The 12,042-nt window shown below is 32.1% G+C and overlaps 1 pseudogene; it reads right to left on the bottom strand.

Moving 5' to 3' along the window:
- Positions 1–11,644: 11,644 nt before the first annotated feature.
- Positions 11,645–11,744, bottom strand: LOC122123451 (annotated as a pseudogene).
- Between the last annotated feature and the right edge of the window lie 298 nt (positions 11,745–12,042).

Raw genomic sequence — 12,042 nt, 5'->3', positions numbered from 1 at the left:
CAAAAAAACTAAAGCATATCAGGTAGCTTGACTATGTGCTTATAACAAATTATGGAATAGATTTTTGAAGTATTGCAAATTCCTAACCAGTATGAATTAACTTCCTCTCTCCCCACCACCACACACAAGTGTTTATGAGTTTGAACAGAATTATTTCAAGTAATATACTGCAAATTTTACTATAATATCATGTGTATATCTGAACTTCCTCTGAACATAATAAACTCTACATTCTATTGGAATATTAGTTATTTTATTCTAAGAAACTTTCGGAAAATAAAGTGTATATCTTTGAATGAAAAAGTTAAAAAATATTAGCATAAAATTTTAGAGGGAGTCTGTCTTCAGAAATATACATATATATATATATATATACATACACACACACACACACACACACACACACACACACACACACACACACATATATACATATATATTGTATGTAGAAAGGCGTAGATTTTTAGAGATTATTTTTCACCAGAAATATATACATATACCTAAATTTATGTGTAGAAAGATGTACATTATAGTTAAACAAAAATCTTAAAACATAATTAAAATTTAAAAAATACATCAAACCAAGTGCCATTGACTCACGCCTATAATTCGAACTATTCTGGGTAATGAGATCTTAGAATTGTGTTCAAAACTATCCCAGTCATAAAAGTACTTGTTAGATTCTTATCTCCAATTGACCACTAAAAACAGGAGTTAGCTCTGTGCCTCAAGTTGTAGAGTGCTGCCTTTGAGCATATAAAGGCTTAGGGACAATGCTCAAGCCCTGCAAACAACAACGAGAACAAAAAGAACAAGAACAATAACAACAGCATATATCACATTAATTTCATAAAAACATCTTTTAACTGCTGTGAACATTTCTTAGAATGCTTCTTTAGCCTACATCGGGGGAAGACTGGATGGGGGGGCGGGGGGTTGTAGGGAAAGGGATGGGAAGGGGAAACAAAGGAGGAGGCAACAGTGCTTGTTAAGAAATGTACTCATTATCTCGCCCATGTAATTTTAACCCCTCTGTACGGTATTTTCACAATAAAAAAAAAGAAACATGAATATATGCCCTGCAAAATGTTAAGTAACAATTATAGAATAAAGTTCGTTTTCGACATAACGACTTGTACATCTCATTGTTGCAATGGGTCCACCTGTATCCCTATTTAATTGTAACCACTCTGTACAGTATTTTCACAATAAAAAAATCTTCTATTTAAAAAAAAAGTATAGAATATTTACCTCTATGTTATAGACATGACTATTTAGATTGCTTAAGATATTAAGTAATGTTTAGGAATTAATAATAATGATAATATATTGGGTCTTGTCATTTATTGTATTTTATGATAGTAATAAAATGATATTTGCAATGATTATATAAAATTTCTCTTGTTTGTTATTTGAATTATAATAAGAGATAAATATTTTAAAATATTTCCATAGGAAAGGATCATTTTATTGGTATCAATTCTTTTGTAATTTCAAAACAATTAAGAAAATTATTCCAAGGCTGTTTTGCTCTAAGACTATATTTGTTTTCTTGTTCGAGTTTTCATATGTTAGTAGAAATTAAAATTCCAAAAATTCCAAAAATTCAGGAACATCTTCATAGATACTAATATTGGAGTTCCTTAATTGGAATTGTTTTATTTCATTTGTTATTTTCACAAATAAATCAAGATGATTGTGTATTTTGTTTCTTTTCACTGCTATTGGCTCTTATCTTGAGAATACTTTTTTCTAGCAAAGAAGAGGAAAGCAATTGGATTGAGCAAGTAACATGGCTTTCGTAAAATGTACATGCATAGACTTAAGTCTTCTGTCATTTGCTAAAAGTTTCTTCCAGAAAATGTTATCAATTACTTATAAGTGTTGCATAATTCCTAGATATTCCAGTCATCACATACACTTTTTGATTGAGTTATCTCTGTATAAACTAAAAAAAATACGAAAATAAACAAAATAAACAGAATCACATCTTAGTTTTAAAAACTGTAATTTACAAAGAATTTTTAGCCAACAACGAAAACATGTTTTTAGGTATTCTGCAATTTGTGTGAATTATTTTTAACTCTCTCTCTCTCTCTCTCTCTCTCTCTCTCTATATATATATATATATATATATATATATATACATATATATATATATATATATATTTGCTGACATGAAATTCACATGTAATATATTTATCTCCTTTTATTGTATACATTTTAGTGCTTTGGAAGTGAATGGTACAATCAGAGGTTTTCCAAGCCTAATTTTCACAAACTTGCATTTCTTCGAATACAAATGCTATAATTTTATTGAACCCTAAGATATGTATTAAATCATTTTTTCATGCATTTGTTTGTAACGCATTTATAAGATTGTTGCTTTGTATGTCCCTCCCCCACAGTATAACCCCTGCTTTCACTGTATTTGATGTCGGTATAATTTGTGGAGGGGAAGGGGAAAAACGAGTCGTTTAAATAAGGACACAGGTGGACCCGTTGCAGCAATGAGAAGTACAAGTTATCAAGTCGAAAAGGAACTTTACAACTTTGGTGAGGGGGGAAGGATTGGGTGGAGGGTGGGGGAAGGCTGGGAAGGGATGTGAAGGGTAAAAACAGGAGGATGCTACAATGCTTGATAGGAAATGTACTCATTATCTTGCCCATGTAATTGTAACCCCTCTGTACAGTATGTTCACAATAATAAAAATAAAATAAAATAAAAAAACAAATGCTGTAAATTTTAGAACAGACATTAAAATAGATACAAAATTAAGTTACAGGAATTTGTCCTCCATATATCCTTTATAGGGTGTCTTTTCAAAATTTGTTTTGGGGATTATTTCCAGATTCTCACACATACTATTCAAGTGCACTGTCAATGAACTACATTCCCTGTCCAAATAAGTTTTTTACTTCTCTTTACTAATACATAGAAGTGTAATGGCTGGATCATATACAATTCTCTTTGAGCTTTAGAAGACTTGAAAACTTGCTTGCAATATTGATTGCAGTATTATACAAATCATTCTGCTATCTAGAGTATATCAATTTATCTGCAAATGCATTACTATATTTTCTGTCATCTTTTTATATTATGGTCATAGAAATGAGTTTTATTTTTATTTTTTCTTAGATACTAAAGAGGAGTTTAATTCATTTGCTCTTCTTATTGACCATTAATGTACATATGTTCTTTAAAGAAATAACCTGTTTAGGAAAAAATTTATATGTAATTAGAAGATATAAAAGTAGTTAAGACTCAAGATCAATGTCGAATTAACATTGTAGCATTAACAAATATTTGCCCTCTATCCGTTGGCTATGTTTTCACTTTTTTCATAGAATTATGAAAGGTCATCTGTTGATATTAACCCATTTATTCTTGCTTTTCTTTAGCCACTAATGTTTTCCATTTCAAATGTTTAGAAACCTTTACTGATCCAATGCCATGAATTTTTACATTTACATATTATCAGTTTTTATATCTCACATTTAGTTTGATAATCATTTTTTATTTTAAATTTTTGTATAATGTTTAAGGTAGTAGTCCAAGATCATTCTTTAAATCTAGAGAAGCAATAGTGCCAATACACCTATTTAAAATTCTATTTTTATTTGATAAAGTTCATGGCATCCTTTTAAAAATCTTTTGACCATAAAACTAAGAATTTATTTTTAATAAATCTGTTACATTCTTCTGGGTGTCTGTTCTTATAGTAGAGCTATTTTGTCCTCACTACTAAACATGGTAATAAGATTCAAATCTAGTATGAGGTCTCAAGCTACACCATTTTACAAGATTGTTCTGAATGATCTGTATTCCTTGAACTTACATGTGAGTTTATTGAGCAGGTGGACCAATATCCAATAACACAGTTATCTAGATGTTTGATAGTCACTCATATTTTGCACCTTGTGAAAACACAAGGTCCCAGAGATTATATATAGAAAAATGTCTTTAGAGAATGCTTGAAGCCACTAAAATTAATTTAGGAATGAGTTAAAATTTAGATAACACTACAGCATAATATACCTGAATGATAACGACTTGAGAGCTGTACTACAGAGGAGAGTGAGAGGGGACAGAATGATGGATCATATAGGAGCTGTATGCCATTAGTATTTTGTTTCAAAAGACAGAAAGACGACAGAGAAGAGAAGCAGGAAAATAATCAACTGTCCTGAAACAAGTTTCTTTTTAATCCACCTAATTGTGTGGGCTGAGTGTCAGAGAAGATTGGAAAAATAAAGTAGAAAATAAAGCATTGTATAGACCTCTTACAATGTAAAGAAATTGTAATAGGAATATGATAATTATTTTCCAAAGAAATAAGGGAAAGAATAAGTAAGTCTAATGGCAAAATGAAGAGAGAAAAGAAGCAAAGTAAAACCTTTATCAATAACAAACACAAGGGTTTGAAAGTGGCAAGGCAGTAGAAATATTCTAAATAACAGTAAAATTTGCTAACGTGGATAGAATACGGATCACATTTTATCATATATAATTTTGAAAAATCACTAGTAATGAAAATTTAAAAGTCATAATTTAAAACACTACATTACAACTAGACAGTATAGTGCAGTGGAACAACCTTGGCCTAGCATATGTGAAACCATGGATCTGACCCCCCCCAACATTACAGAGTACACACAAAGCACACACACATACACACACACACAACCACACACACACACACACACACACCACGTACACACATTTAGAATATTGATATTATTATATTAAACCGAGGAATTTATCACAAATACTAAAAGAAGGTTAATATATGAAATAATAATATTGCTCATACTATTTAAAAGTTTAGGAGAAATAAAAGACAATACACTTGGATTCTTATAGAATAAGTAAATTGAAAATTAAGAAATAGAACACATGAGAACCTTTGCAAACATGTTTTAAGTAATAAACATTTTGAAACATGTATCGTTTTATTTTGACAAAAGATTGAGGTTACTGGTGTTTTAACTCAAGATTTAGAATAAGATATCCAGGTGCGTGCTCCATATCTTGCTATTGATGGCTATATCTCTAATCATTTCACTATGGATATTTTTAGAATAAGGTCTCATAGTTTCCCAGGCTCTCCTGAATTACAAACCTATTTGCAGTTCCTCCTATAGCTAGAAAATGAAGCCACAAATCACCATGCCCAGCTCAAACTTTTTTAATTCAAGTACAAGAAAGTAAATTTTCAAAAAGTGACCACATAATGAAGCCTTTCTTAATAAAGTATGTGTTTCTTGAAAATACAGTTAGTATTTGTTACCTGGAAAAATATGTTTAGAACTATAAGAAAATAAATGTATTTAAATTCACCAACCATATAAAATTAAGAAAATAATTTTACCTGTTCACATGTTAAATATTTTAAAAGCAAAATATATGTGTCTGATTAATTTACATGTGTGGAAATCATGCAATTATATTAACTAATCCTACAGCTCTGAAAAAAGAATTACCCTAATGAAACAAAAGAAAATAAATAATTAAGTTCAAAATTTGAAATTTAGAAAATAAAATGAAGTGTACTCTTTAGGTGACAAGTAAATGTAAACCTAATGTATATCAATTTTATAATAAAAATGCATGAACAAAGAAAGAAAAAGTACCCATTTGTCAATAGCAATTGCAAAAGCATCAGTAGTTGTATGAGTGTACAAAAAAATCGATGGAGGAGATAACAATGTTCCTTCCATAAGGAATGTACTCATTATCTTACTTATGAAAATGTAATCCCTAAGTAAATTACCTTTACAATAAAATTAAATTGAAATTAAAAATAAACCAAAGAATATACCAATTACGAATTCTTAGATGGAATGATCTTCCTCCATCAGAAAAAATGACATTGCCCCATTTTTTAGGAAATGGAAATACTTGAAAAAATTATATTGACTTAATTAAACCAGGCCCAAAGAAACATAGGTTCCACGGTTTCCCTTATTTGCAATAACTAGTATTTGTCTGAGTCAAGTAGGAAAGGTCAGATAAGTTCATGTTAGGTGAAATGAACCTCAAGATAAGTATTCAATTTTTTTTCTTTCATGCGATTATTTCCAACATATTTATGACATTATTTCTTTGTTGTTTTCTATGTCCCTCCCCCACGGTATAACCCCTGCTTTCACTGTATTTGCTGTTGGTATAATTTTTGGAGGGGAAGGGAAAAAAAATAATTTAAATAGGGATAGAGGTGGGCCCACTGCAACAATGAGATGTACAAGAGGTTATGTTGAAAAACAAACTTTACAACATTGGCTGTGGAGGGGCGGAGGATTGGGTTGGGGGGGGAGAGGAGGGGATGGGGACGGGTGGGAAGTGGAAACAAAGGAGGAGGCAACAATGCTTGATAAGAAATGTACTCATTGTATTGCCCATGTAATTGTAACCCCTCTGTACAATATTTTAACAATAACAAAAATACTTAGAACCCATTGGTTAAAAACTTAGTAAAGAACTACCCCAAGTACACAAGGAATATATTTTGATGATACAATTTAAATACTTAAACTTCAACAGAGAAGCAAAAAGTTTAAAAACTGTTACACAGTAAAGTAATAAATCAGTATATATTACTATAATAATCAGTAGACGAATTTTTAGTGGTAGTCAAATATGTAAGAAATGAGTCAATTTGCCATTCGTTTGCACTTAAGAAGTGAGGAAGAATTTTCTAGGTCCTTTTAAATATATCATAAGTTTAACGAAGAAACTATTCTGCCATATCATATGATAATCAGATAAAGATTATATTAGAGCAAAGAACAGATTCTACTATGTTTTTGGATGTTAAGGTATATACTTATTTTGGTGGGGATTTCAACTTGGTGTATTGTTCTTGCTAGGCAGGCATCATATCAGTTGTTAATTTTAGGGTAGGGGTTCCCTTTCCACAAGAACATGCACCTGATCTGTCCTTTTAGCCTTCCCATCATCAAAGGCATCAGAGTTGCACTATCTACCATGGCTGGCCTTGATCCTGCAGTCCTTCCAATTTTAGTCTCTAGATAGTGCAAGATGGTGGAAATGATCCAATGCACCCAGTTATAGATTAAGGAAGTCCACTAAAATGTGGCCTGGGTTCTGTTCTCAAGCCTCCTAAGTAGTAAAGAGTACAGTTGGGAGCGCTGGTGCCAAGCAGTAAATATTTTTAAACAATTAGACATATATGACTTAGACTCGTGATTACCTCAGGAAAAGTATAAAACAGCAGTGAAGCATAGAGTACAGGCAGCATTTAAACAAGCTACTCAGAGACTGAATCAGCTTAGCTAGCTACTCGGGAGGCTGAGATCTGAAGACCACTATTCAAAGCCAGTCCAATCATGACAATACATGTGATTATCTCCAAAAAACCGTAAGTGGAGTAGTGGCTTAAGTGGTAGACCACTCTCCTTGACCAGAAGCTTTGGGATAGTGTCTAGGCACTCTCAAGGCTCAGCAATGAATAATGCATGCATGAGCAATGCACATGCGTGTGTGTGTACACGCACATGTGTGCATGCACACACACACAGAAATGATTATTTCAATGCAGAGTTCTTTAATTTTTTACCGTGCTGTACTTTATTTCCCTGTATTAGTTCACCAATCAACAAAGTCAGCTAAGCACCTATTTACATACAACTCATCATGTTTCTCTAAAGTCTACTCTCTTTTTGGAAGCCTGCTTTTATTTGACATAAAAGTAAATTATTCAGGAGGTCAAGTAATCTCCCTCAACTCTGTAGTGTTACCTGATTTTTTAGGCTCTCCCTAGCAATATGATTCTGTGAAATCCTGCATCAAGCAGCATATTTCATTCACGAGAAGGGAAGCCTCTGTCAAACAATTAGTAATAGGTTTTTCTCCTCCTGGCAAGCATCTGAGTTTTATTATATTTGTATAATTCATGATAAGTCTGTGAATGCCAAAGACTGCTGTGAAAATAAAAAGACCCTTCCCAGTGATAAGCATTTGTGTACCTTTCCTAGATATGAAGATGTTTAAATATTACTGAAATTGGTTTGGAATAAATAAAGTTCAGCTTGACTATCTTCAGAAAGAAGAATTGGTTTCTCAGAAATTTAGGTAAGAACTTGAGTGAAAGAAACCAAATGAAAAATGAGGAACCACTGAATACATATATTCAAATGAAACAAACGAATCCAAAGAAAACACAAATTAAATCAGTACTCAAGAACCTGCAGGAAATGCAAAAATTTATTTAAAAAATCATCTATGGTAAGCTTATGAAAAACCTGACTATGTGGGAGTCTACTGTTGTGAGGATAGTGGTTAAAGCCCAGACTGGATATAAAGATCTGTACACAATGCCAGACACCTGTTAACCTAAATTCCAGGAAGAATAACATCAAGTGGACTGAGCCCATGATCATACACAAGTAGGAAGCCAGATTCTATCTGAAAATTAATCTGGATAATTTAGGGCTGGGGGCATGACAAACTGGTAAGAACACCCATTTAGGAGACACAAGACACTAAATTCAAACTTTAATATTATGGATGTTAAAGAAAAAAGCTATGACTTAAAAGAATTGGAATAAATGTAAGATTTGAGTATTTGTGGGGAGAAAAATCCATTAGAGAGATAGAGTGAACCCATGTTTCAATGCTTTCTACTTAAGTGATAATGTTATGTGGTACTCCAGACATAACAGAGTTACCTTGCAAAAATAACTGAGCATGGATGTGCATTTGGGTGATGAAAATACTCTATTTACACAGGTATTATTTAAATAGATTTTTTCGGTAGATTGAAGTTTTTGAAATAAGAGCCTGGGTGATATCTCTGAGCATTTTCTCCACACGTGACCACTTAATTTATTTTTAATTGATTAATTAATTAATTAGTTTGATGCTAATACTAGAGCTTGAAGTCAGGGCCTGGCTCTGTCTCAGAATTTGTCATTTTTTTGTTTTAGTTTTCTCAAGGCTAGCATTTCACTGCTTGTACCATAGCTCCATTTCTAGCTCCATAGCTCCATTTCTAGCTTTTGCTGGTTACTTTCAAATCAAGATCTAATGGACTTTTTTTTCTTGGTCTGGTTTCAAACCACAATTCTCAGATTTCTTCTTTCTGATTAGCTAGGATTAAAGCCATGATCCACCAGTGTGGCTTCTACTTTTTCCTCTATACTTATTTAATGCACATATTTAGATAATAATGTAAAACTGAGAGTATAGAAGAAAGATGTACAGTCATGATATTGTCCTGTCACAAATTCAAGTTAGTAAAGTAAATTTCTTCCTAAGACCATACAAAAAAATACCATAATATAGTGTAAGAGAACTCAGTATTGAACAGACGAGCTTTAAGAGCTTTCTAATAGATCCATTATTTATTGTTACTCAACATTAGGAAAAATGTATAATGCAGTAAGTAAAATGGAAGTCCTTTGGAAGACTACTTAAATTCCTTGTTTTTTTTAAAGACACTTGTTTTCATCTAAAAAAAAATAGGCCTGTCTATTGTCTTCGTGTGATTTTGATGATTGAATATGCTTAATGAAAAGTCAAACTGTATTAGTAGTCCTTTGTTATCAATTCTGACTTTTTCTTTTTGGAGAATATAATGATCAAAACAATAGTTCAGAATCAGCAAGCAAGAGGTCAGAATCATGCTTCCAGTGCAAGTGGGTCACCAGTAAGTAATCCTCAATACCAGTTTCCACAAAGTTTTCTCACAGATACAATCAGCCTGCCTTTTCTAGCTGCTTTCCTAGCCTGTACCTATTCCTTCATTGTACAGGAAAAGTGTGATTCAACTGATTTCAGTCAGATCTGTTACTAGTGCTATCAAGGATTTAGATTCTTATGTAGGCTATTAAAAAGGTATTTACTAATTTCAAGTAAATACATAAATTCTATTTCCATCTTTCTTTAAAAAAAATTTCTGCTTGTTCTATAAATTGATCAGAGGCATGGATTTTGTGGATAGCTCATCTCTGTCTTTCATGGCTCTCATAGATAATATGATTGCTCCATAATTATCCTAATTTATATTGTTTTATATTTTGGGTTGCATCATTTCACTTTCTGCACTGCCATTTCCCAAATCATTTATATAGGAGGCATTATTTCACATTTTCTCATTCCTAGAATAAGTTGCACATGAGGACACCACTGGTCCTCATTTTCAGTCTGTACCTTTGAATATGGAGGAACATTTTCCTATGCTCTCCATTTATTCCCTAATCTCCAGTTAGAATAATTTCGAATAGTAAAAATGGAAAAAGAAAATAAATCATGGTGAAAAAACATAAGCAGAGAATTCACCAGATATTTCTGACCAGTTCAACCAACATGAACTATTAGGGAAATACATGGACACCTCATTTCCACTGGCACTCAATGTATCTGGTTAGGCAATTCTAATGAAGATGAGGAACAAGATGAAAATGTGAGGAATGATAAAAATTGCAAGAAAAAAAATGGAGAAGGATCCAAGCAAATTTCTTCTTTGGGCTGCTGAAAATAACCAGCTTACTACAGTGCAGAGAATACTTTCCAAAAAGGCTACTCATGTGAATACTAGGGATGACGATGAGTATACCCCTCTTCATCGGGAAGCCTACAGTGGACACTTAGACATTGTCCGTGAGTTGGTGGCTCAAGGGGCACATGCAATAACTGTAGATGGCTGGACACCCCTGCACAGTGCATATACGTGTAATACAACCAGAGTGGCTTCTTTCTTCTTCATGATGCAGATACCAATGCCCAAACTAAACGCTTTTTGACCCCCTTGCATCTTGCTGCTGGTAATTGAGATAGCAAAAATACACTGGAACTGTTGAACCAATATGTCAAACCAGGTCTGAAGAACCACTTGGAAGAAACTGCATTTGATATTACCAAAAGGATAAGTATGTATCACTACCTCTTTGAAGTTGTGGAAGGCTGTACAAATTGTTCTCCTAAATCCTAATGATTCGGTTAATTTTCTTAAATTTCAAAAATGTCATTAATTCCTTTTTGTCAATACAACATATTTTCACAATCCAAATAACAACAATATCTTATAGTAACAATTCACGGATTCTGTGGAGTTCTTCAAAGGAATTGTCTGCTTTTGATGTCAAAATGTATTCAAGAGTTTTTGTATACATCTATAATGATTTATGCAGAGTTTGTGATTTTGTTGATCGGAAATAATTTTAATTTATCTGTTGAAATGAGTACTATAGAAAATAAAGATATTTCCGGTGTTTGTCTGAAAAAGTATATTTTAAAATATTCTATATTCTATGTTTGTATAGTGTCCATAATCTCTTTTATTCTCTCCTAGATATAATACATTGAATTCTACAATGTTTTATAACATATAGGTTCATTAATGTGTCCTTTCAGATTGCATTCCATACAGAAACAGTTTAAGATTCCTTTTTTTTCCCCTAGGTCCTTTTAGTATTATATTTCTTTGGGATAAAACAACAATGTTGTCTAATTTCAAAAGTTGTGTAAAGGTTATGCTATGTAAAGACCTTTCTAAGGTGAAAATTTAATACACTGATGTCAAAGTAACTTTTAATTATATGAATTAGGTGTATTGTTACACTTGTAATTTTGTAATCAACTTTTTAATAGCTGTTTTTCATTTCTTGCATCTGAAGAATGAAAAATTTTGAATACTTCACAAATTTTCATATCATCCTTGTACAAGTGCCATGTTAATCTCTGTATTGTTGTAATTTTGGTATACAAGCTGCTGAAGAATGTAGTATCCTGTAAATTTTAGTAGTTAATGATGAAATATTTATACAGTCTTATATGCTTAGGTGCCTATTTGTAACAAGGAAACCTTATTGTTCCTAAAAATGCTATTAATCTTATTTCCCTAAAATTCTTTGAATAGTTAAAAAAAATATGTTGTTCAGTTCATTGCTCACATTTGCAATTTTTTTGTCAATGACTATTTTAAGTCTTTTTCACTTAGAATTTGATCAAACTTTCAAGTATTAATAGCTATGTCCAAAGGAGACGGCTTTTTCAAGTACTTATTTATCCAACTGTGT

This window comes from Dipodomys spectabilis, unplaced genomic scaffold (assembly GCF_019054845.1).
Source record: "Dipodomys spectabilis isolate Male_0828 unplaced genomic scaffold, ASM1905484v1 ptg000228l, whole genome shotgun sequence".
Taxonomy (NCBI): domain Eukaryota; kingdom Metazoa; phylum Chordata; class Mammalia; order Rodentia; family Heteromyidae; genus Dipodomys; species Dipodomys spectabilis.
This window is presented reverse-complemented; position numbering and strand designations above follow the sequence as displayed.